This window comes from Microcaecilia unicolor, chromosome 2 (assembly GCF_901765095.1).
Source record: "Microcaecilia unicolor chromosome 2, aMicUni1.1, whole genome shotgun sequence".
NCBI classification, from domain to species: domain Eukaryota; kingdom Metazoa; phylum Chordata; class Amphibia; order Gymnophiona; family Siphonopidae; genus Microcaecilia; species Microcaecilia unicolor.
The window spans coordinates 41,223,351-41,251,175 of record NC_044032.1 but is presented as its reverse complement, the minus strand read 5'-3'; the positions used below and the strand labels follow the sequence as shown (position 1 = coordinate 41,251,175).

Sequence of the window (27,825 nt, the reverse complement as noted above, 5' to 3'; positions counted from 1 at the left end):
GGATTAGGAGTGAATACCATTGCTAGAACTGGCCATTAGTCCATTGGTCCATTAGATAGACAAGTAGATATATGGCATGGCCAATGCTAGGGTATATGGCACCCTAGACAAACTTTTCACCTTGAGACTCAACTCCTGCTCTCCCTCTCTTCTGGCCTGGATGCATTTATTAATTCACTCATTTATTTTTGATGACTAACAGCTTCGAGCGGATTACAATGGCAAGCACACAGGTTAAGAATACACAAATTACGAGAAAGAACATTCCACAGTCTAACTCAGACTTTACAATACAGAATTCCCACATTGCAAAATTTCCTCAAGAGGGATTTCACATATTGTTGATATGACAAAAAAAGCCAGAAATTTATCCTTTCTAAAAACTCTAGACACACCTTCATTGGAAACCGATTTCACAGCACAGCTGCGTAATACTAAAAAGCACCATGCCACATCTCTTCCAATTTCACAAACTGCTTAGATGGAATTTCTGGGATTGTGCGCTGTAATGCCCTCAGCACTCTCTGACTACAGCAGAGTAATGTTTTACATGTAGGCCATGCAGTTCTTGCAACACAAACCTCCTTAATGAAACCAAGCCCCCCAAAATTTTCAATAGAAGGGCCACTCAGGATATTTCAAATCATCAAAATGGCCACTCAAGGGGGTCTCCCTTGGAGTTTACTCAGTTTGTCACCAGGTGTACCATCGTCTTCCTCTTTGGCTAGTGGAGCCTAGGAACTGTGCCGATTTTGTTCCCTTTGCTCCTTGCTGCTGAAAGTCAGGTGCAAGGATAGATTCTTTCCCTGCAGTTTGAGTTTTCTCTCTGTCCTCCAGCTTCCATTACAGCTTCTGAGTACTGCAAACAGCAAACCTCTAGCTCTTCCCCAACTACCAAAGTAAGAGCCTACATTCATTTCTAATCCCTGCAGGAGCTTCAGATCAGATGTTATTTGGCCCCTGATGCAGGCACGTTGCGTGCTGAAACACAGCTGTGTCGGGTCGTCCTTTAGAGACTGTTAACGCTGGTAATAAAGTTTTTTCTGGTTCCATCAACGGATTGTGTGCTCCACTTTGGTTTTCCTCTTATTGATCTCACCTGTGGGGTGTTCTTTCCTTCTTTGACTCTCTCCCTGCCACTCGTAAAAATAAAGTAAAACTAGGGATGTGCATCCTTTAAAACAACACAAGAAATGTTGACAACCAATCCTGTTTTTTCATGTCATTATCAAATGAAAATGAGCAGAAAAAAATATAACATTTTATGGGGGGGTTTTCATTTGCCTTCAATAATGTGCTTTCTCCTGAAAGAACCCACACTCTTTCAAAAGAATACACAGTATCCGAAAAGAGTGTGTGCATGTGCGAACAAATGTGCATTTATCAATGCTGCCTCTTTGAAATCGTATGTTGGAAAACCGTATTTCTTTCAGCCCAGGTACACAGGGGTAAGTTATCAACATGGGCTACCGTTATGATGGGTTATTTTAATACTAACATGCTATTTTAGCAAAGGGTCCCATTTTATGCAATGAGGTGGGTTAATAGTAAAATAACCCATCTTAACAGTAGCCCACATCTTCTCCCTTCATTAAAAAAAAAAGTCTATACAAAGTGAAGTCACTGCTATATGTAATAAAAGAGAGTCAAGTATTTGGAAGTCTTAGGCATTGGTGGAATGAGGCACATGACATCACAATATCAGCTCTGGTCACCAGAGACTGAAACTCCTCAAACATTATCAGCATGGGCTACCTTTAAGATGGGTTAGTTTACCCCAACTTGTGCTATTTTAGCATAGGTCCAATTTTATGCAATGAGACCTAATAACTAATAAATTGGGTTAACACATCTTAACTACCTAGTGTACCTGCATGTAACTCACCTTGATCTACTACTGAAAAAGGTATGAGCAAAATCCAAATAAATATATAATAAATAAATAAATTAACTGTAACCTACAATGATAACTTCTCCCCTTAGTGTCTTCAGTTTGCTACTTTACCAGTTGACTATCCTGCTTATAATCGAATGAGAAAAACGCCCAAGTTCCGACCTAAATCGGGAGATGGACGTTTATCTCACAAAAACGAATAAAGCGGTATAATCGAAAGCCGATTTTTGGACGTTTTCAACTGCAATCCGTCGCGGATGCGGACAAAGTTGATGGGGGCGTGTCAGAGGTGTGGCGAAGGCGGAACTGGGGCGTGGTTATCTGCCGAACAGAGATGGGCACATTTCACCGATAATGGGAAAAAAGTATGCGTTTTTAAGCTAGAATTTAGGACACTTTTCCTGGACCCTGTTTTTTCACGAATAAGGCCCCCAAAAGTGCCCTAAATGACCAGATGACCACTGGAGGGAATCGGGGATGACCTCCCCTGACTCCCCCAGTGGTCACTAACCCCCTCCCACCACAAAAAATGACGTTTCTCAACTTTTTATTTTCACCCTCAAATGTCATACCCAGCTCCCTGACAGCAGTATGCAGGTCACTGGAGGAGTTGTTAGGGGGTGCAGTGGACTTCAGGCAGGTGGACCCAGGCCCATCCCCCCTACCTGTTACAATTGTGCTGCTTAATGCTTATTAGTCGTCCAACCCCCCCAAACCCACTGTACCCACATGTAGGTGCCCCCCTTCACCCCTTAGTAATGGTGTAGACTTGTGGGCAGTGGGTTTTGAGGGGGATTTGGGGGGCTCAACACACAAGGGAAGGGTGCTATGCACCTGGGAGCTCTTTTACCTTTTTGTTTGGTTTTGTAAAAGTGCCCCCTAGGGTGCCCGGTTGATGTCCTGGCATGTGAGGGGGACCAGTGCACTACGAATCCTGGCCCCTCCCACGAATAAATGTCTTGGATTTATTCGTTTTTGAGCTGGGCGCTTTCATTTTCCATTATCGCTGAAAAACAAAAACGCCCAGCTCACACATTGTTGAATAAAACATGGGCGTCTATTTTTTTCCCAAAATACGGTTCGGTCCGCCCCTTCACGGACCCGTTCTTGGAGATAAACGCCCATGGAGATAGGCGTTTTCGTTCAATTATGCCCCTCTACATTGTCCATGCCTACATCTGGGCCAGGACATTCTAAGATACAGAGTAAGCCTTCCATCTGGCAATTCAAAGAACAAGTCTCAATGCGTGATTGAGATGATGATGATGCCGGGATGAGGAATTTAGATTTGTTAGGAACTGAGCAACATTCTGAAAAAGGGGGTGCCTGTTCCAAAAGAATGGACTCTACCTTAACCGGGATGGAACCAGGCTGCTGACGCTAACTTTTAAAAAGGAGAGAGAGAGAGAGCAATTTTTAAACTAAAATGAGGGGGAAAAGCCGACAGTCGCCCAGGAGTGCATGCCACTACCTTCTCCTACATGAGCACGCAGTTATGGAATGCATTACCTACAGACTTGAAAGCAATCAACGAAACAACCATCTTTCGAAAATCTCTGAAGACATTTTTCTTCAAAAAGACCTACAATGAGAACCTATAGCCTCACTAATCCACCTCACCAACCCACTCAATTATGAACGCCCACCTTCTATAACTACCCTAATCACTCCCTCCCTCCCTCCCTTCTTCTCTCTTCCCTTACTTATCGCTACACATTACTAACTGTACCTGATATCCTGATATGACAATGCTAACAAAACTATGTAAGCCACATTGAGCCTGCAAATAGGTGGGAAAATGTGGGATACAAATGCAATAAATAATAATAATAATAATAATAATGGTTTGTTGTGGAGTATCCTTGAAGGATACTATTGAAACAGGACATTTAGGGAATCCCAATACAGAGGTTTCAACAAAGGTGAAAAGAAAGCTAGGTGTGTTTAAGGAGAGAGCAGAGTAAAGGATGAATAGTATTCCTGTCAACTACTAAGCAGCTTCTAGACACAAGGAAAAAAAAAAGCACAATTTGAAGTGCCTGTATACAAATGCTAGAAGCCTTAAAAATAAGATGGGAGAGTTATAGCACTAAATGATGAGGTAGATATAACAGGCATCTCAGAGACTTGTGGAAAGAGGACAATCAATGGGACACTGTGTTAACTGTGTACAAATTATATCACAATGATAGAAGGGTCAAATTGGAGGGGAGGGGGGGTCACGCTATATGTTAAAGAGGGAATTGAGCCAAACAAAATAAACATTCTATATGAAACATAGCAGCGTGGAATCATTATGGATAGAAATTCCATGTGTGAAGGGAAGGAGTATTCTTGAAGGGTGGCACTATAGTCCGCCAGGACAGAACGAACAGATGAAGAAATGTATACATAAATTAGGAAAGCTGGCAAATAGGGTAACAGTATAATAATGAGTGATCTCAATTACCTCAACACTGACGCCAAGTTTTTAAAAGATTTCCGGGGTAATTCGGGAAATTACAGACTGGTAAGCCTTACGTTAGTGCTGGGTAAATAGTGGAAACTATTATAAAGAATAAAATTACCGAATACATAAATAAACATGGTTTAATGGGATAGAATCAACTGGAAAAAATGTAAGTAGGGTGTGGATACATATCTGTGAATAGGAAGTTGGCTCGAAGAGTTTCTTACGATAAGTGCATTTTTTTGCAGTTTTGAATGATAGTTTTGAACTGTTGCACTATTTATTTTTGAACACTATATGGTTTTTGTTATTATGGACACTTTAAATACTTGCTACGATCATGGAAGGGTTTTGGCTGATGATGAAGAGTAAATCATAATTGATATAGCTCTAGGGGACACTCAGAGGGGCATAATCGAACGGAAACGCCTATCTCCATGGGCGTTTATCTCCGAGAACGGGTCCGTGAAGGGGCGGACCGAAGCGTATTTTCGAAAAACATGGACGTTTATCTTTTTTTGAGCTGGGCGTTTTTGTTTTTCAGCGATAATGGAAACCGAAAGCGCCCAGCTCAAAAACGAATAACTCCAAGACTTGTATTCGTGGGAGGGGCCAGGATTCGTAGTGCACTGGTCCCCCTCACATGCCAGGACACCAACCGGGCACCTTAGGGGGCACTTTTACAAAAAAAAAAAAAAGGGTAAAACAGCTCCCAGGTGCATAGCACCCTTCCCTTGGGTGTTGAGCCCCCCAAATCCCCCTCAAAACCCACTGCCCACAAGTCTACACCATTACTATAGCCCTAAGGGGTGAAGGGGGGCACCTACATGTGGGTACAGTGGGTTTGGGGGGCGGTTTGGAAGGCTCCCATTTACCAGCACAAGTGTAACAGGTGGGGGGGGGGATGGGCCTGGGTCCACCTGCCTGAAGTCCACTGCACCCCCTAATAACTGCTCCAGTGACCTGCATACTGCTGCCAGGGAGGTGGGTATGACATTTGAGGGTGAAAATAAAAAGTTGTGAAACGGCATATTTTGTGGTGGGAGGGGGTTTGTGACCACTGGGGGAGTCAGGGGAGGCCATCCTCGATTCCCTCCAGTGGTCATCTGGTCATTTAGGGCACTTTTTGGGGCCTTATTCGTGGAAAAACAGGGTCCAGGAAAAGTGCCCTAAATTCTCGCTAAAAACGCATATTTTTTTTCCATTATCGGCGAAAGGCGCCCATCTCTGATCACCCAATAACCACGCCCCAGTTCCGCCTTCACCACGCCTTCGACACGCCCCCATCAACTTTGTCCGCATCCGCGACGGAGTGCATTTGAAAACATCCAAATTCGGCTTTCGATTATACCGCTTTATTCGTTTTTGTGAGATAAACGTCTATCTCCCGATTTGGGTCACAATATAGGTGTTTTTCTATTTCGATTATAAGCAGGTCAATGAAGTTACATGGAAATACTTTTAAAACAAACAGGAGGAAATATTTTTTCACTCAACGAAGAGTGAAGCTCTGGTACTCTTTGGACAAGTTCCTGGAGGAAAAGTCCACAGTCTGCTATTGAGACAGACGTGTGAAAGCCACTGCTTGCCCTGTGATTGGCAGCATGGAATGTTGCTACTATTTGGGTTTCTGCCTGGTACTTGTGACCTGGATTGGCCACTGTTGGAAACAGGATACTGGGTTAGATGGACCATTGGTCTGACAGAGTATGGTTATTCTTCTGTTCTCATGTTCTTATGAGAAAATCTACTTATTTCCATTCTTGATAACTGACAAAACAGAGACATGAGAATATAAACTCCATGTTGCAAACAAACCATGATCAAAGTACAACTAGTTTTACCCTGTTATTTAATCAAAATCAGTGTAAACCATTCTGGAAGACAGTAGGTGAGACAAAGGCATAGACTTTGAAACAGTGCATTCAGAAGAACTATGTCTACATGGAATCCTACAGAAGTTTTATATCCAATTTTGTTTTCCTGGGTTTTTTGTCATGACATTGGAGAAGCCACTTCACCTTCCTAGGCCCCATCTCCCACACATGGTAATGATGGTACTGTTGGGATTTTAAAACTAATCTAATCAATACTCTTATATACTGTGGTATCGCCAAATTAGGGTCCAAAACAGCTTACAAAAGATAAAATTACATAGCAATTACTGTTTACTCACAGATCATTCAGTTTACAAATTTCTAATTGGCATTTGTGTAGTAAGTCAAATTCATTGATGTAGTCTACTAGCTGGTTGGCCTCTATGCCTTCCATTCTTTTGGTCATTATTGGTATGGAAGCGACTGGTCTGTAGTTTGTGACATCTAAGGCACTTTTCTTGATGTCTTTTGGGATTGGCATAAGTAGGATGTTACCCTTGTACTTTGGGAAACGTCCTTCTTGGAACATGAAGTTCAGGTGGGATGAGAGCTGGTTAATGAAACAGGCAGGAGATGCTGTTATGATGTGATTGGGGCATGTGTCTAGCATGAAGTATGCTGTGGAAAAATTTCTTAATGCTTGTGCTACTATTTTGTTAGTAAGCTGGGTAAAGGTTGTCCATGTCTTGTCCGCTAGGAATTTCTCTGGGGGATAGTTGAGTTTGTTTATGAAGGTTTTGAGGGTGGTGTCTTCCTGTGGTAGGGTTTTTTTGTAGTTTGATGATCTTCTATTCGAAGTATCTGGGAGGATCATGTAATTTCTTTGTGTCTTTAAAATCTGGGCCTACTTGTTCCTTGTAGTACTTCCTTTTTCCTCGATGCTCATTCTCATTTTTGCAGAGAACTTTTAACTGTTTCAATTCCTCATCGTACCATGGGACAGTTTTGCATTTCTATGAGGTTTTGATTTACAATGTAGCTATTTCGTCTAGAATGGTAGCACATCTCTTGTCCCATTCTGGCAGGAATTCTGTGGAGTCTGTTGGTGGTGACCACTGATTTTCAGAATTTAGTTGTGTCGACCTTCCCTCATGTTTTGTATGAGGTTAGTGTTTGTGTTGGCCAGGTCCCCTGTTCTTTTCAGTAGAGGGTCATGTCAAGCCTGAAGTGGTCGGACCAAGGGGGTTCTGTCCATCTATGGTTCTGTATGCTGAAGTTTGATCTTCTAAATGCAGGTTGATGTCTATTATTAGCGTGTTTGGGTTTGCTACACAAGTGTTTGAAATAAAATCCATAAAGGTTGTCTGAGCCGCTCTCCAGTTTCCTGGGGTCTGTAGAAGAGGATGCAACATAGGTGGTTTTGTAACAATTTGTCTTTTATTTGGAATGAGGCGATTTCCAATTGTGGTGTTATTATTTATTTATTTTACAGTGCTTATATCCCACAATTCTGGCAGGCTCAATGTGGCTTCTACTATGGTTTCCACTGTGACAAAGGATCTGTAGGTTAAAGCAATGCCCCATCCCTTTTTCCTGTCTCTGGTCCAGTGCATAATTTTGTAACCTGGAGAGCAAAGATCCACGATTACCGGGTCTTCTTTGTCATGTATCCATGTTTCATTGAGGAAGACTAGCCCAAGATCTTCATCCAGTATCTAGTCTTTTATTATTTCGGTTTTGTTTACTGCTGATCCGGCGTTGGTGAATCCCACTGGTATCAGTAGGTAGTTGTCCTCTGTAAGCGAGACTTTGGGAACTTTCTTTAGTTGACAATCATTTGTTTTTTTAGATTTGTTTGTTCCCTTTTTTTGTCGACTGCTATGTTTGAATTGTTTTTGAGTCTCTTCGGTTGCTTGATCAAACTCTGTCTGGATGGAAAGTGGTGTGTCTAATTGGGTGGCTCAGGTTGCATTGTATTTTATTTATTTATTTATTGCATTTGTATCCCACATTTTCCCACCTCTTTGCAGGCTCAATGTGGCTTACAATGTATCGTTATTGGTAGATAATAGATTGGGAGATGACAGCTATTGTTACATAAAGAATAGCGTAATCGAAATTTAAACATTAGATAAAAGTAGAAAACAGTGCTGATAATAGGTAAGGTGGAGATGCCATAAAGAATAGTGTAATCAAAATTTAAACGAGATGTGTGAAAAGACAGTGCTGATAATAGGTAAGGTGGCGGTATATTGCATTTATAGTAGCTGAACTTATTGATATGCCTTGTTGAAGAAGTGGGTCTTCAGGGATTTGTGAAAGTTAGCTAGTTCATAAGTAGTTTTTAAATTGCGTGGCAATGCGTTCCATAACTGTATTGTAGATGTCGGCAGAAAAAGACCTGCACGGTCCATCCAGTCTGCCCAACAAGATAAACTCATATGTGCTACGTTTTGTGTATACCTTACCTTGTTTTGTATCTGCCATTGTCAGGGCACAGACAGTATAAGTCTGCCCAACACTAGCCCTGCCTCCCAACCACTAGCCCCGCCTTCCCCCACCGGCTCTACTACCACTACTCAACATTTCCAAAGCGCTACCAGACTCACGCAGCGCTATACTGCCACCCAATCTCGGCTAAGCTTCTGAGGATCCCTTCCTTCTGAACAGGATTCCTTTATGTTTATCCCACGCATGTTTGAATTCCATTACCGTTGTCATCTCCACCACCTCCCGCGGGAGGGCATTCCAAGTATCCACCACTCTCTCCGAGAAAAAATACTTCCTGACATTTTTCCTGAGTCTGCCCCCCTTCAATCTCCTTTCATGTTGTTGTCTTCTTCTGTTAGGGCTCTTGTGGAGGTTAGAAGTCGATAGTCTTAGGAAAATTCTCATGATAAGCATTTTGCTTACTGGTTTGTGAGGATGCTGTGCTGTTAGCTTAGGCCCTGACTGCTAGGGATGATATGAGTCTGTAGCTATTGTGTAATTGTCTTTTTGTAATTGTGAGGGCAAGCTTGATGATATATGGTGCTTGTGAGCTTCTTTGGTTGTTTTAGTGTTGTGGCCATTTAAATCACTTGTATGGGGCTATCCGGGGACGTTCAGTGGCACTTAATCAGATAGTACTGCTGAATATCTGCCTATGGCAAAACCAGCTAATCTGTGAGTGGTCCAGGAACAGAGTTAGGGCACTGCAGAAACTTAGTCCGTTAGTGGTCATTTTCAGTCCTCTAACCGGCTAAATAACCGCATAAAGTTAGGACAGAAAAAGAGCTGTCCTAACTCTACGCAGTGAATTAACCAGTACCAAGTGGCAGTCATAACTGGATATTCAATGCCAGGAGCTGCACATGCCCTGGCACTGAGTATCTGGGGTTAGCTCAACCTGTGGTTGGAAGCAACTTGCCAGCCATGAGCTGAATATTGGGCCAAAGTTTGTACCAGGGTTAAGTGACTAGAACAAGGATTAACAGTGGGATTTGAACTGTGCCTTTCAGCCGGCTGCTGCTACTAACTTGTTCCTCCACACACCCTTGCACTCAAGTCTCATGTGGCCAAAAAGCGAAAGTTCACAGCTATCTTGAAGGGGACACTGGGAGAGTCAGACCGTGTTTACACTACACCAGGAGAATGGTATAGAATTGTGGTTCTCAATCCTGTCCTAGAGGACCAGCAACCAATTGGGTTTTCAGAATATCTATATATATAAAAGGCAACCCCAACGTTCTATGAAGCCTCCAGCCGGAAGTGTGAAGCGCCAGAGATATCCAGTTTCCCCATGAGTGAAGGAAAACAGCACGAAATCCCTCTCTCTGTAACAGTGAAGGACTCAGAGGGGGGAGGGGAGAGAGACGCCCTCACTCTCTGGGTAATACAAACACAGCACAGCAGGAAACCTAACACTGAAGGACTGGACTCGGAGGGGGGAGGGGGAGGGAGAGAGGGCAGAGGGCAGGGACACTCCCACATGCACACTGTGAAGAAAACCTTGCTAGCCCCCGTTTCATTTGCATCAGAAACGGGGCTTTTTTACTAGTTCACAATAAATAGGCATGGGGTCAATTTGCATGCCTACTACCTCCATTATAGACAAATCTCTCTCATGCATATTCATTAGGGATATCCTGAAAAAACCCAGCTGGCTGGTTGTTCCCCTCTCCATCAACTGCAGGCAACTATCTTGCAGGGCCACTGAGAGGCTGAGCTGGGCCCGAGGCAAGGCCACCGCCGCTAGGCCTGGGGCAGGGCTGCCGACGCCCCTCAGGATCGCTGCCCACCCCCCCCCCCCCCCCCACAACTCCAAATACCTTGGATGGCGGGGATCCCAAGGCCTCGCCAACAGAAGTCTTCCTCCAGCGCTGCTCTTCACTCTGCCGCATTGCCTGCCCTGCCCCTGCGGCTGCTTTTTCTCTCATGTCACACATGCTCGGTTTCAATCACGGCCTAAAAGGAAAAGCAACCGCTTGGCAGGCAATGTGGCAGAGTGAAGAACAGCTCTGGAGGAAGACTTCTTCTGCTGATAGAGCCTGGGGAGACCCCCCCCCCCCCCCCCCGCCAGCCAAACCAAAGGTGTCTGCTTCTCCCCAGCCTCCAAGGGAGTGGGCTCAGCGCCAAAGTTTACTTCAGGAGCAGGCATAGACGGTCGGTAGCCCAACTGTTTGGGGAGGCTAAAGGGGGCGGAGCTTACCTCCATACGCTCCGTGGCAGCGACGTCAATGAAGAAAAAGACTACAGGCTCGCCGCCAGCTTCTCCCTTCTCTCTGCACACAGTGTCCCGCTCTCGCGGAAACAGGAAATGCATCACCGCAGAAGGCAGGACACTGTGTGCAGAGAGAAGGGAGAAGCTGGCGGCGAGCCTGTAGTCTTTTTCTTCATTGACGTCGCTGCCACGGAAATAAAAGATCAATATGCGCGGGGCGGGAGGGCGGGCTGCATCACAAGCGGAAGTCGACGATTGGGCTGCCTCCCCAAGCCTCTTATACGGGGCGCCTATGGGAGCAGGAGAGAGAGAGCGCGACCTGAGGCCAGGCCCAGGAAATTTTAAACCCCCTCCCTCTTGGCTGCCCTGCTCTCTTGTTTAGCTTTTCTGAAGTCTAAATTTCGCTTTTTGAAGTCTAACCAGTTAACTACGTCAAGCAGTCTTTATCAGGACTAGCTTATAGTGTGTGTTGAAGGAAGAGACACTGGTTCTGCTCATTATACTAGGTGCATCAGTATCAGACTTCAAAGAACTGGCTACAGTTGTGGAATAATCTGGCCAAGTTGTATCTGGTCACTTGCTCCATGGTCAAGCAGCTTGCTAGGTTGTTCCCCCCCCCCCCCTCCTCTCACATACACATCCTGCCAGAAGCCTTTTCTTTTGAACTCTGAAAGGTGGGATAAGCATAAAGGAATCCTGTGCCGAAGGAATGGATCCTCAGGAGCTTAGTCAAGATCGGGGAGGCGGGGCTGGTGGTCGGGAGGCGGGGATAGGGCTGGGCAGACTTGTACGGTCTGTGCCAGAGCCGGTAGTGGGAAGCGGGACTGGTGGTTGGGAGGCGGGGATAGTGCTGGACAGACTTGTACGGTCTGTGCCAGAGCCGGTGGTTGGGAGGCAGGGCTGGTGGTGGGGAGGTGAGGATAGTGCTGGGCAGACTTATACGGTCTGTGCCTGTGCCAGAGCCGGTGGTTGGGAGGTGGGGCTGGTGGTTGGGAGGCGGGGATAGTGCGGGGCAGACTTATACGGTCTGTGCCCTGAAGAGCACAGGTACAAATCAAAGTAGGGTATACACAAAAAGCAGCAAATATGAGTTATCTTGTTGGGCAGACTGGATGGACCGTGCAGGTCTTTTTCTGCCGTCATCTACTATGTACTAGACCAGCTCTCCTGCCAGGCAACCAACATCTACAATAGCACTGCCCTGCCCCTCACCCAACCACTGCACTTTGTTAAACTGTCTCTCAGTGCTGAAACCTTCCTATTTGGATCCTACAATTGGCTGCAAGCCTTTTTCCCTGTATAAATCATTTACCAGAACTTTGTTTTTATTTACCCAATGCCTACACAAGCTGGCCCACACAGCTGCTGGCTGCCAAACCCTTCCTCCTACCTCAGAAAAAAAAATCTCCAGGTCTGACTCCCAGCACAGGCCAGGCCAGGCCCGGCGCTGTGCAGCTGTACATTGTAGCTACAGGGAGAAAAGTATAAGGAGCACATCAAAAGGTTCCTCTGTAACACTGAAGCACGCTCTGCCTACATACGTAATAAAAACAGGAAAAATATCTTTTCAAGCACAGATGTTTAACCGGAGTCCTAGATCACTAAGGCCTTTCTTACACTCTGTTTCTATGGGAAAGAACTGGATGAATCGGGCCTGAGGCATTTCTCTGATGGTTATAGCAGCTCCCTCTATGGATTCCTGCTCATACCATCCCAATTTCCCCAATTAAAACCAGTTTGTTCCAAGCTGGACTCCTGACCTAGGCCATAAAATAATGAGTGGAGTGGAGTGGAATGGGTAGATGTGAATTGTTTGTTTACTCTTTCCAAAAATTCTAGGACTAGGGGGCATTCGATAAAGCTACAAAGTAGTAAATTTAATACGAATCACAGAAAATATTTCTTCACTCAACATGTAATTAAACTCTGGAATTCGTTGCCAGAGAATGTGGTAAAGGCGGTTAGCTTAACGGGGTTTAAAAAGGGTCTGGACAGCTTCCTAATGGAAAAGTCCATTGACCATTATTAAACTGACTTGGGGAAAATCCACTGCTTATTTCTGGGATAAGCAGCATAAAACAGTATTGAGTTTTCTGGGATCTTGCCAGGTATTTGTGACCTGGATTGGCCACTGTTGGAAACAGGATGCTGGGCTAGATGGACCTTTGGTCTGTCCCAGTGTGGCAATACTTATGTACTTATAAACTGCAAACTACAGTGCTATAGGCTTGGGTTCAAATGTGATCTTAGTGTAACCTCCCAGGAGAATTCCTCTGTTGCCAAGCAGGAGGTGCGAGGATCTCTTGGAGGTCACTATGGTATTGGAGGCTGGTAATGTTGGCATGGTAGGTGGAGATGGGGGGAACCCAGCCTTCAGAGGTGGGGCAAGAGATCAATAAATGGGACTGTGATGTGGATAAGGGTCTTTGGTGCCCGACCCCCACCGAGACCCAGAGAACGGAGGGGGAGTCCCAGAGCTGAGCAGGGAAATCCCAAGAAGACTGGCTGATTTAACCTCTACCAGGGGGCTGAGGAGATTTATGTTTGATTCCTCAGCGTGAGGGATCTGAAAGAAAGGAGAATTACCCTGCGGAAAAGGACACCCCAGGTGAGAAGAAGGGGGTCCGAAAGAGCCTCCTTTCCTGACAGGACTATTTGTAAGTTGCCCGAGAAGGTTCCTTGATCTGGGATGGGCCAGACTTGTATTGGAATTTGACTGGATGTGACTTATGGTCTCTTATGCACCTTCAAATTGTAAATATTGAGAATGTTCTATGAACTGTTGGTTTGGTTGAAGTTGCTACAGTAAAAGATGAGTTCAAAGTTTACTCACAGTGACTGTTTCATTATTTTTGAGTGAGCTCTTACACACCTCAGAGATAACCCTTCAGCCTACCTGAGATTTTCTTCGGCCCGGGCCTGTGCCTAGCTCATATGATGTAAAATCTGTTTTATGAATCCTGGTCCCGGGTAACTGACTCGGGGAGTTTAGCTGGCAACCCTAGCTGGGGGGGTAAACTAAGGTTATATTAGGAAAGGCCAGAAGAGCTTGGTGCTGAGAAGGTTGCCCAAGAAGTAGCAGGGGAGGAAGGAAAGATGAAGTACCCCTCACCATATGCTGAGAGAGGCCTGGGTACGCAATCCTAGGTATGGGGATTATGTAAATAATGAAAGAAAACAACAAGGAATAACAAGAAATTTTTTAAAAAACCCCAAAACATAAGTATTTCCTGTATAGTGGGAACAACTGATTTCATCAGCTACAGAAATAACACAGCTTGAGCTTCATACTCCCATTCTTCATGCAGTAATTGGGTAAACAACAAGTTGATATTAATAGCAGAGCACAGCTACACTCTCTACAGGACAACTTTCAAACCTGTGTTTGAGTAAAGCCTATGGGTAGTTTTTATCCACAGATCTAACATGAGTTCTCTAAGGTAAAAAGTTTCCATTTGAAAACTGACACAGGTAAAGTTTGCACATAGATGTTCTTTTCCCATGAAAAATTATGCACATACTTATGGGAATCAAAAAGTAAACAAGTAACCGTGCACCACAGCCCACCAAGAACGCACATAAATGCACAGGTGTTGGGCACATTTCAGAAACCCAAATTCCTACAAATGAAATCCTGTTTCATGTACAGAAATCTATTTGAAAATAGCCCTCCAAATGTGGCTTCTAGCTGCCAAAATAAAGGAGACTTTTAAAGAACTAGGGACCAGTGGAGGAGTGGCCTAGTGGTTAGGGTGGTGGACTTTGGTCCTGGGGAACTGAGGAACTGAGTTCGATTCCCACTTCAGGCACAGGCAGATCCTTGTGACTCTGGGCAAGTCACTTAACCCTCCATTGCCTCATATAAGCAGCATTGAGCCTGCCATGAGTGGGAAAGCGCAGGGAACAAATGTAACAAAAATAAAATAGATACTATTGGAGATTCTACATGGAATGTTGCTACTATTTGAGGTTCTGGTGCTACTCTTTGAGATTCTACAAGGAATGTTGCTACTGTTGGAGATTCTACATGGAATGTTGCTATTCCACTAGCAACATTCCATGTAGAAGGCTGCGCAGGCTTCTGTTTCTGTGAGTCTGACGTCCTGTGCAGGACGTCAGACTCACAGAAGCAGAAGCCTGCGCGGCCACATTGGTGATCTGCAAGGGCTGACTTGTACATGGAATGTTGCTAGTGGAGGAGTAGCCTAGTGGTTAGGGTGGTGGACTTTGGTCCTGAGGAACTGAGTTCAATTCCCACTTCAGGCACAGGCAGCTCCTTGTGACTCTGGGCAAGTCACTTAACTCTCCATTGCCCCATGTAAGCCACATTGAGCCTGCCATGAGTGGGAAAGCGCAGGGAACAAATGTAACAAAAATAAAATAGATACTATTGGAGATTCTACATGGAATGTTGCAACATTCCATGTAGAAGGCTGCGCAGGCTTCTGTTTCTGTGAGTCTGACATCCTGCACGTACGTGCAGGACGTCAGACTCACAGAAGCAGAAGCCTGCGCGGCAACATTGGTGATCTGCAAGGGCCGACTTCTACATGGAATGTTGCTAGTGGAATAGCAACATTCCATGTAGAATCTCAAATAGTAGCAACAGTGGAGGAGTGGCCTAGTGGTTAGGGTGGTGGACTTTGGTCCTGGGGAACTGGGTTTAATTCCCACTTCAGGCACAGGCAGCTCCTTGTGACTCTGGGCAAGTCACTTAACCCTCCATTGCCCCATGTAAGCCACATTGAGCCTGCCATGAGTGGGAAAGCACGGGGTACAAATGTAACAAAAAACAAACAAACATCGGTGATAGAGGCCATTAGCTCCATACTATCAGCATTTGCCTGCGCCCCAGGATCAGAGCCAATAGTGAACACTAATAGCATGCAAACGCTTGCTAAATAGGGATATTTGTATTCCTTCCCAATACTCGGCGGGCAGCGTGCCAAAGAAGGGCGCTGCTACCGCTGTAAACCCTACACCAGCTTCAAGCTGATGTTAGGGTTTACAAAGTATTGGGGACGAATGGGGAGTCCTGCTAGCAGAGGCCCCCCCCTAACATGAGACCCCTGATTGAACGACTGACCAACCTCCTCATAAGAAACCCGACAGAAGAGAGGGTTGGTGGTCTAGCGGCTCCGAACCCCCGTATCTTCAGACGATGGAGAAAAGAGTAGCACTCCCTCTTCCTATCAGCACCGCCTCCAAAATGGTGGCAACCTGCCCATCCTGGGATGCACTGAGTGGGGTTTGCCTACCATGTAAAAGGAGTTTCTCCCTTATATTTATTTATTTAGATTTTGCTCACACCTTTTTCAGAAGTAGCTCAGGGTGAGTTACATTCAGGCACACTGCATATTTCTCTGTCCCAGGAGGGCTCACAATCTAAGTTTGTACCTGGAGCAATAGAGGGTTAAGTGACTTTACCAGGATCACAAGGAGCAGCAGTAGTGGGATTTGAACTGGCCACCTCTGGATTGCAAGCCTGGTGCTCTAACCACTATGCCACTCCTCCACTCTTGCCCAGTGCATCCCAGGATGCACTAGACAGGGCAGGGCGCCACCACTTTGGACACAGCGCTGGAAGGAGGTGGGAGTGCTACTCCCTCCTCCATCATCTGAAGGTACGGGGGGGGGGATCGGGGCTGCTAGACCACCAGGTGGGGGGCGCTAGACCTTCAGCCCTCTCTTCTGTTGGGGGGGTTGGATCTTCTGCAGGGGGTTGGGTCAGTCGGTCAGGGGGGATCTGATTGAGTTGGGGGTGCTAGACCACCAGGGCCTCTGTCTGGGGGGGGAGGGGTTGGCCCACATCGGTATGTTTGACAGGTTCAGGCTTTTTTTGATAGCCTGAACCTGTCAAACAACTTCTGCGGGAGGTCTGTACCTTGGGTGCATACCCGGGCAGAATCCTCCCGCATGAATTTGCATGCTATTAGCTTTGATCATAGGGGCATTATGGCCCCGCACTGTTCCGGCGCTAATTTTAGAGCGCTGTTCGGAACAGCACAGGGTTTCTGGTCATCTTGCCCCAGGTATTTCTTGGGCCACCACTGATCTGTGATATTTTTGCTTCCTGCATGTTTTTTTATTTACAGACTGCTGAACGCAGTACGCCTTTTGATATTCACTGCAAAAAGACATCACAATTGGGCTCCTGTATCCCAAAATGTCGCCATGACTAATGCAACAATTAGCAGAATATGGGGCCCTTTTACCAAGCTACGCTAAAAGGTGGCCTGCGCTATGACTAGCTCGTGTTTCCCTGAGCGCTGAGGCCACTTTTATCGCAGCTGTAAAATGGCTGATTTTTCATTTCCTCAATTAATGGCCATGCGCTAATTTCCTAATTAGCACACGAGCCCTTAAAAACACCTATTTAGTAGGCGGAAAGGGCTCCCGCATTAACCATGGTAGGCACATGACAATGTAGCTCTGCTAACCAATTAGCACAGGGCACGCCTTCTCTCCCCCTCCCCCCCCAAACATGCTTCCAGCCCTAAAAAATAAAAAGTATTTTTTAGCATGTGGCAAGTGTACGCAGACGCCTATTGTGGAATGTTTGAGCATGCACCGTGGTAGTGCATTTTCCTGCATGGAAAGCACATTTTAGTGCCGCTTAGTAAAAAGACCTCTATAACTTTCTAAGATCAGAACAGAAAAAAAAAAAAACCTCACAATGAATTGTGCTGTTTATTTTTTGCACTCCATTTCTATATGAATATCAATGTGTGTGTGTCAAAATGTTTCCTTCAAGCTGCTAGTTCTCTTCAAACTACGTTTTCAGATCTTACAAGACAGCCAGGGCACAAGCTCTTAGCCTGACAAGACCTTACACCCTTTAGGCCATCAGGGGATAACCTAAATCAAACAAAATCATGTTTGTTCTACAAGGATGTAGTGGGGGAAAAGTGTTTGAAACACATGTGAAGACATAGAGAATGGCGTCACCTCAAACGAGATGTGATCTCTCTGCTGGACTTACTTTATTTCATAAAATACATGTTAAAAGGAACTGAGATAACAACTTTAAAAAGCCTGTTTCTGGAAAAGGCATCTTTTCCTTGTACCCTGACGTCCCCTCCCCCTCCCCCCAGCTTGTAATGCAGTGCAGGGTGTAACAGGAGGTCAAATCAACCTCGCTATGCCCTAGGGTGACGTCTCAGAAAATGTCAAGGAAAAAAAAAATCACTCTATAATGAGTTCAAGGAGCTTAGCTCTGGCTCAAAAGCTGGCCCCTGCCATCTGAATTAAGGCAAGGGTGGTGAATTCCAATCCCCCAGCGCTACAAACAGGTCTGGCTTTCTAGATTTCAATGTTACATTATTTATTTTACATTCTGTGGCATTATGTATATTTGTGACCTGCACTGATTGTTAGGAAACGGCAGGCTATACATTCTGAAGATAAATAAATGGTGTATATTTGCATGTAAACAGATTTGAATTTTTTTTTTCTTTGGGGGAGGGGGAGTTGCACAGGCTAATGGTTTGAGCACTGGTTCCAGGGTAAATGACCACCCTGAGCCTCCATCACTGCACAGCCTCTTTCAGACCTTCCAAGATACCCATTCCAGGAGGGAGACTTTTTGGCCAGTCTTGGATTTCTGCCAACCTCATCCTGGTGCATTATGGGGCCTACAGCACTGATTTCAGTGAATAGAATCATGGACTACAAATAATACACTGCTTTAGGATGTAAGTTTAACACCAGGATCGGCCCAAAAGTCTCCCTCCAGGAATAGGTAACTTGACAACTCTGCTCTTTCTCTAATCAATTCATCTAACGCCCCCCCCCCCCCCCCCACCACCACCATCACTATCACTAGATGCAGTACTCTCGTTCTCTCTCCACATCCAGTCCTTGCCATCTCCCAGTGCAGTCCTCTCTTTCCCTCCTCTCCTCCCTCTTTTCCATGAGCACGCTCACTCTCCTCTCTCTAACCTATCAGCTAGAGATTTAAAATGAGGGCAGTCGGAGGCAATGATAATTGACGGGAGGGCAGCAGTGCTGTCATCAGCTGGAAAATCATGTACGCCCACAGTCACCATGTGCATATCCTCCACTACCCCAGCATTCCCCGTCACCTCCACCGCTTACCCATTAGACCAGCTCTAGACCTGCAACATGTACATCACCTTGAGTCTGTGTGCAGAATGAATGACTTTTAAGGATAAGAGAATGCAATTTTTAAAATTCCAGCATGAAAATTCAGTGCAGAGTCTGTGAGACCTTCCATGCTGCCAAGTCTTGCCCTGGCCCTACACCTCTTCTAAAGGGCTTCCTGTTACCATGGCAACCTATATGGGAGCCAGGGCACCACAGGGCCTGTAAGGATAGAAGAACTTGCTGATTCTGTGAGGAGTTTTCCTGTTGGACTTGCGTAACGACATAAACATTTCCATAATGGGTCAGACCAAAGGTCCATCAAGCCCAGTATCCTGTTTCCAAACAGTGGCCAGTCCAGTTCAGAAATACCCAGCAGGATCCCAAAATGTAGATACATTCCATGCTTTTTACCCAAGAATAAGCAATGGTTTTCCACAGACCTATCTTAATAATGATTTATGGATTTTTCCTCCGGGAACTTGCCAAACCTTTTTTTTAAACCCAGCTACACGAACTGCTTTTACCACTTCATTTGCCAATGAATATCAGAGCTTAATTATGTGAAACATTTTCTTTGATTAGTTTTAAATATACTGTTTAGTTATCTTCAATGAGTATCCACTGGTTAGTAGTTTTTGAAAGCATAAACTACTGATCTACTGATTTGCAATTACACCCAAGAAAAAAATAGCACAGGAGCTCTCCTCCCTCCATTCCTCGGCACAAGCTCCTGCTCTTTGGTTTAACTGAGCATGTGCAAAACAGCTGTGCTTGACACTACTACTACTACTACTAATTTCTATAGTTCTACTAGACGTACGCAGCTCTGTACACATTACGTGCAAGTACTTTCTCTGTCCCTAGAGGGCTCAAAATCTAAATTTTTGTGCTTGGGGCAATGGAGGGTTAAGTGACTTGCCCAAGGTCACAAGGAGCTGCAGTGGGAATTGAACGCTGGTTGCCAAGCTCAAAGCCTGCTGACCTAACCATTAGGCTCCTCCTCCTGGCACACACAACTCTTGAGTGCATGTGCCAAGCACAATCTCCCCCCCCCCCCCCCCTTAACTCCCTAATGCTCAATGCTAACAGCGTGCCTATATCTGCATAGCATTAGGAAGTTGTTCTGCCACAGTGCTCTGGTGCTATTCCATACAGCGCCGGAGTTTTGAGAATCGGGCCCTTAGTTCTGCTTAACGTCATTTGTCATTGACATTTTGTCAGTTGTTGCAGATATTATTATTGTTAAATAGATCGTAAGTCTTTAAGTGGCACTGTTAAGCAACCAGGGAGGGGTGCCCCTATGTGCTGGATGGCCCAGAGGCCCACAAACCTGCGATCTGTCCCTGATATATGCCTGCATTCCAGAGATATATATGTAAGCTGTAGTGTTCTATTATTTAACTTTTCACCCCACCCACCTGCAAACTATGCTCACACCTTTTCCAATAAATCAAGGTGAGTTACATTCAGATATACCAGGTATTTCCCTGTCTACAGAAAGCTAAACAATCTAATTTTGAACCTTGCCCAAGATCACAAGGAGCAGCAGTGGGATTTGAACCAGCTAGAGCTGTTCATACCTATTGTACATACATACATGTATGTTAGTATTCTACGCATTTATGTACATAACAGGCACATAAATGTTAGAAACTACTTTATAAAATTACTCCCTAAATTTAGGACAGCTTGTTTTCTGGCTTAAATTAATTCACATAGCTCTATGGACAAAGGTTTAATATTGCCACTATACATTTGCCTCCTAATTCTTTAATCTTGTGCGCCTATTTTTCCACTTAGTACACAAAACTGTACATACACACAGTTATAGAATACAGCCAGTTATATGAATAACTGTTAAATTAGTCACTAATTGGCTATAATAGGAGAAGTGCCGTTGCTATGGGTGGGCCTGGATGGGCACAGGCCCACCCATTCTTGGCTCAGGTCTACCCAGCAGTGGCACCGCACATCAACATCTCTCCTCCCAGTGTCTGCCCGCCTGTCGTTGAACCCTGTCCCTCCTTGGTGTACCTTACAGGCACCCCTGGTGCCAGCAGCGATTCAATTATTGCTGCCTGCGCCGGCCAAGCAGGCTTCCTTCAGCTGGATTCAGCCCTCGCTTTATTTTCCTATCTGGCGGGAGCCGCTTGGCCGGCGCAGGCAGCAATAACTGAATCACTGCAGGTGCTGGGGATGCCTGTAAGGCAGGGGCGTATCTGCGTGGGGCCACAGGGGCCTGGGCCCCCGCAGATTTCGCCCTGGACCCCCCTACTGCCGCCGTGGGTACCTTTGCTGGCGGGGGACCCCAACCCCCACCAGTCGAGGTCCGCTTCCTCCTGCCGTTGCGAGGTTTTTTAAGTTCATCGGGATTCGTCCTCCGTCACTCTGTGCTGCTGTTCAAAGAAGCTGCTAGCTGAATGCAGTTTCGGACTGAGTCTGACGTCGCTGCTGCACATTGTACATGAGTCTGACGTCCTGCACGTACAACGTGCAGCAGCGACGTCAGACTCAGTCCGAAACTGCATTCAGCTAGCAGCTTCTTTGAACAGCAGCACAGAGTGACGGAGGACGAATCCCGATGAAGAACTTAAAAAACCTCGCAGCGGCAGGAGGAAGCGGACCTCGGCTGGTGGGGGTTGGGGTCCCCCACCAGCAAAGGTACCCACGGCGGCAGGGGGGGGGTCGGAAATGGCGGCGGCTGGGGGGGGCTATAATGTGCCCCCTCACTCTGGCTTCGGCCCCCGCTACCGCCGACTATCAGATACGCCCCTGCTGTAAGGTGCACCAGGGAGGGACGGGGTTCAGCAGCAGGTGGGCAGATGCCAGGACGTCGCAGAGGAGGAGAGACGTTGATATGCGGTGCTGCCACTGGGTAGACCTGAGCCAAGAATGGGTGGGCCTGTGCCCATCCAGGCCCACCCATAGCAACAGCACTTCTCCTATTATAGCCAATTAGTGACTAATTTAACAATTAAGTGAAATATCTCGGGGGGGGGGGGGCTGTGGAGTGCCGTGGAAGGGCTCATCTAAGTTAGCTCTGGGCCCATCCAAAATACTGGGTCTGGCTACGCCACTGAACAGGAGTTAACTGGCACTAATTAGCACTGAGTTATAAGCATAACTGCGCTCAGTCCATATTCTATAAACTTAGCACATAATTTCTTTAGTGCACAGCTGCTAGGGGTTGTAGACATGGGAGGGGCATGGTCGGCTCAGGGCGTGCCTAGCGCATATACATGTAGGTTACAGAATACTGTCAACTACATGACTAACAGAAGGCAGTTCAGCAGAAACATTTACACCAGTCTTTGAGGTAGCGTAAAATACTAGGACTAGGGGGCGTGCGATGAAACTACAGTGTAGTAAATTTAAAACAAATAGGAGAAAATCTTTCTTCACCCAACGCGTATTTAAACTCTGGAATTCGTTGCCGGAGAACGTAGTGAAGGCGGTTAGCTTGGCAGAGTTTAAAAAGGGGTTGGACGGTTTCCTAAAGGACAAGTCCATAGATCGCTACTAAATGGACTTGGTAAAAATCCATAATTTCAGGAATAACATGTATAGAATGTTTGTACGTTTGGGAAGCTGCCAGGTGCCCTTGACCTGGATTGGCCGCTGTTGGGGACAGGATGCTGGGCTCGATGGACCTTTGGTCTTTTCCCAGTATGGCATTACTTATGTAGTTATGTAATTGCAGGGTTACATTAGTCTTCTATAATGGAAATTATATGCGTAATTTAACACACATAGTTTAGTCAAACTTTTCAGAATTACACCCAAGTTAAGCATTCTGTCCAGACAGGGCTATATAAGGCGCCTAAAAAATCCACACAGCAAACATTTCTACCCAAGCGTATTCTATAAGTGGTGCCTAGATTTAGGCACAGAATACGCTTAGTTGATATTCCAGCACCTGAAACTACACTTTTTCCATTTGCACCAAAGAGAATGCACAGCGTAAATCCCTGTGCACGCACTGGGCCATATTCTATAGCTACGTGCGTAAATTTGGAAACGGCCATGGAATGCCCATTTCTCTGCCCATAGCCATGCCCTTTTTGAACTCCACGCATTAGAATCTGGGCGCAGTTCATTACAGAATACCCTTAGCAAGCTGTGAATGTAAATTCTAATTTTTGCCAATTAGTGCTCATTATTACTTGTTAAGTGTTATTATCAGTGCTGATTAGCTTGTTAAGCCAATTAAGTTACATATGTTGTTATAGAACACGCCTGGATTTTGGCACAGATCTCTAGGTGCACTATATAGAATCCGGCAGATAGTGTCCATATAGGGGGGAATTCTATATATGTCACTGAAAATAACCGGTGCGAAAAAACTGCACTTAGCACTATTGTATAAACCGCGCCTAAAGTTAGGCACGGTTTATAGAATATGCATAGCGCCGTCCCTGTGACTAATATTTAGGCACGGCCATTTACGCCAACGAAAACCTGGAGTAAATGCCGAAGCTTAACTTAGGCACAAATCGGGCATATTCTATAACAGTGCTTGTAATTGGCCAGTTAATTAAGTTGCACTTTGGCCGCACTACCAGATTTGATTGCGCAACTTTAGTTGCCATGTATAGAATTCTCCCCATAGTGCCACAGTAGTTAGACAGATTTTCTGCAGAACTACAGATTGGGTCCAAGGAAACAAAGGGGCAGACGATCTGCAAGCTCCAAGATGGAAAATATACAAAGCAGATCGTTGATGGATAAAAATGATTTTAATAATAAATATATTTTGTTTTGTAGCCCCTGAAGCAGCCCAGTAGGGCGAAACACGGCCTGTGTCGGGCTATTGTATGCATATTCTAATTTATTATTAAAATCATTTTTATCCATCAACGATCTGCTTTGTATATTTTCCATTTCGAACTACAGATTGGGCCATTTAAAATCCATGAATGGTGACTTGTATGCTTAGTGGCAACCACCAAACATGTAAGTCCTTATGAACACTGACCCACCGAGCTCAAGAAAATAAGAGAAGCTGAATAAAACTGCTCTCAAACACCACCCCAAAGCGGTAGTGTCAGAACAAGAGTCGTGCCGTGGTCTGGGAATATTCCCCTTCCATAAGCTAGGGAAGGAAACGGAATGGCCTGCCTGAAACAAGAGTGCTGGAAAGCGGCCAGGGAGAAGATGAGGACACAAAGATGGAGAAGGAAGGATAAAGAGAAAAAAAGTTGTGAAAGGGAGGGGTAAAAAAAGGAGGAAGGCAAAAAGAGGAACAGAGGGAAAACAGGGCTGAAAGAAGGGTGACAGAGAGAAAAGGGAGAGTGCTGGGGAGGGGAAGAGAGGGAGAAAGGATCATAAGGAACTGGATTTAACGTCTGTGGAGACGGGCACAACTACCAGCTGCTCTCCCTCTCCCCAACCCCCTAAGGAACACCATCAACCACAGGAACATACCTGCCAACCACTACCCAACTGCTAAAATTGCAGTCCAGTTGCTAGATTTCAACATTTCTGTCACCCCTTCAACTGTGCTAGTTCCATAAGCCTACAAAGGTTCCAGCACCTATCAAAGCAACTAAATCCCACTCTCGCCAGGCAGTTCACCAGTGCACGTTGATAATAATCGGTGATCAATCATCAGAAATGCCATGCCTTCCCATAGCTGCCCTTTGGAGTTCCCAGACTCTCTGTGTGGCTCTTTGCACAATGGGATCTTTTCATATTAGCTGGGTCAAGAGTCAAAACTGCAGAGTAATTGAAGGTCTCAAAGTCACAAGCAACAGTTCCTTTCAGTTCAGAAGGCTGTAAATAATGAGGCCTGATGGAAAAGACTCACAAATTATTAGGCAACAGCCCACATAGGACTAAATTCTAGAAATGGCACCTACATAAAAGCTCTGGAAAAAATAGTGCTTAGCGCTATTCTACACATGGCACCATATATAGACAAGAACTTAGCGCTGGGAACCGCGACATTTAGGCGCAACTATTTACACCAACAAAACCTTGGGATAAATCCCGACGCCTCAATTAGGCACAAATCCCTGTTATTTTATAACAATGCAGATAAACTGTGGGAATGCCCCCGATCCACCCACGACCCTCCCATGGCTGCGCCCCCCTTTTGGAGCCACACGTAAAATATACTCACAGATCCCATGCCTAAATTTTCCATGTACAAATTTTAATTAAATCAGCACCAACAATTGCTTGTTAAGAAGCCAATTATCGACGCTAACTGGCTCGTTATTCAATTAAATTACACGTGAAAATTGACGCAGTCCCAAATTTGCACTTGCAGTTTTTAGTGACTTTTATAGAATTTGGGGGATAACACAGAGCGGACACTTTCTGGGCTAGTCCACACAGGTGCAGACTTGACAACTTTTAGCACTACCAGCCCGTAAAATGGCTCATGAAGAAAGAGTGAAAACAGACAGAGAAGTGTTTCCATTGTTCCAGGCTTACTCAGATCCCCAGCCACAATATCAACACATGCTCCTTCCTCTTCACCTATCACCCATCAGCGATAAAGACTTAAGAACCAGTAATTTGTTTCCTGTCGGAAGAACATTAATTTGGTCTTCCTCAGCCAGACTGGCTCTGAATGACCAAGGTCAGCAGAAACACAGTATTTGGCTAATAACTCAAAGAAACATGAAAAGGGAAGTAGCAGCGCATTCGTGTTTACAAAATATCACCTCCCGTTTCTAACATAATGGGTGGGCATTTTATTTGGAGGGAGGGAGGCAGAGAACCTTTACAAATCAAAAACACCAGCTCAGGTTAGGTAATACTGAAGCGATTTGAAGGCTTAGAATTCTGGTCCAGATCAAACAAGGCAATATCAACCTTGATAAAGCGACGGTGAAACGGATGTCCGTCGGGAATTCTGGAGCCAAAGTACCACATTGCTTTGATCATCAGTTTACCGCCAATCACTCTGCACAGTTTTGATATTTGTTTAAGCAACATGTTTAGCACATTATATGGTTTTGGAGGGAGGAGGTTTTGGTCGATGATTATATTTATCACTGAAAGTCTTGAACATTGCTCCCTAAAGTTGAGTGGTGTGGTAGCCGTGTTAGTCCACTTTTAAAGGTAATCAATAGAAATCAAACAAAATAAAACATGGAAAAGAAAATAAGATGATACCTTTTTTATTGGACATAACTTAATACATTTCTTGATTAGCTTTCGAAGGTTGCCCTTCTTCGTCAGATCGGAAATAAGCAAATGTGCTAGCTGACAGTGTATATAAGTGAAAACATTCAAGCATTACTATGACAGTCTGACAGGGTGGGAGGATGGGGGTGGGTAGGAGGTATGCATGGGGACATCAAAGCATATCATGTTTTCACTTATATACACTGTCAGCTAGCACATTTGCTTATTTCCGATCTGAGGAAGAAGGGCAACCTTCGAAAGCTAATCAAGAAACGTATTAAGTTATGTCCAATAAAAAAGGTATCATCTTATTTTCTTTTCCATGTTTTATTTTGTTTGATTTCTATTGATTACCTCCCTAAAGTTTAAATGAGGGGAAAACGGACTGAGTGATTTATGAGACCTTTCCTCCTTCTTTAAGAAAAGTTTTTGATTGGTGATCCATTGGTCCAAAATTGGTTGAGATTAACATTAATAGATAACATTCTTTACTGAACTATCGAAATTCCAGTCAACTCAACTGCATACCAGTATAAGAACTCTGATATAGTCTGACAAAAGCCTATGAGTTGCTATGTTGCAGTATGGAGTGTCAGAGCTAGAACTGTGTCCTATGTGACACACACCATAGTTCCCCACCCCACTCCACCCACTGAGCCACAGCCACCGTAGGGGAGACAATGGCCAGAGAGCGATTTTTGCACTCCCATCTTTCCTTGTGCCCTGTGATCATATCACAGGGCACAAGGAAAGTCATATCATGATTACATTCCTGATAGAAACACAATAGAATCCACATGCAAATATTTTATAGGTGATAGGAGTTATTCAGAGAGGTACAGAAAATAAACCCAGACTATCACGATGCTGTTCCTTGTGATTATGTTTTGATTTTTTGTTTTTTTGAAACCCGCAATTTAGTTGAAGTGCTCTGAAGCAACCCTGTGGGACAAAACTCTGGCCATTGTTGGCGTTTCTACACATTTGTTTTCTTCATTTTTGAATTACACTTCATTTGGGATCAAGTAACATACCCTGATGCAGCCCTATGTTGGGAGAAAATGTAGCCATGACAGGGGCCTGCTTTTGTTCAATCCCTTACATGTATACATACATTGCTACTTCTTGCTATAATACCTGCCAGCATTTTCAGAACATTACCAGCAATAATTTTACAGAGGAGTGACCAAGAAGCTTTGACTCCTAAGGCAAGCATTTCATGCCGAAACATGGCTCCGTGTCGTGTCCTGGTTTAACATGATGTTCGAAAAAAAAGGATGACTTTTGTGTTTTCCTTCGGAGTCTGCTCTTGGATTTGTCTTGGAAGGCTGTTTGACAACCCTACTGTGGTGTTTTTTAATAAACGTTTACCCATGACAAATGGGTTTGCCAAAAACTGAAAGTACTAATTTATTATTGTTAATATTCTAGTTCAGAAGTGGGTAATCTAAGTCCTAGAGCGCCCACAAATAAATCGGCAAACCAGATCAATGCCCTGATGATCGAAAGTCTTGTGCTGTTCCAAACACCGATCTAAAAAATAGCGCTGGAACTACATGGGGCTTTACCACTCCTATGATCAGAGATAATAGCATGCAAATTTATGTGCGCTATTATCTCTGGTCATAGGGTAAAGTGCGAGAGGATTGCGCCTGACTGCAAAAAGCCCAGACCTGTCAAACACTGGGGATGGAGGTCCGTGGACCCACCAGACCCCAAA

At 45.0% G+C, this 27,825-nt stretch overlaps 1 protein-coding gene across 4 annotated transcripts in view; it reads right to left on the bottom strand.

The window, feature by feature from the left end:
- Positions 1-27,825, bottom strand: part of SETBP1 (SET binding protein 1) — a 616,780-nt gene that overhangs the window by 568,124 nt on the left and 20,831 nt on the right. The window lies entirely within an intron of this gene.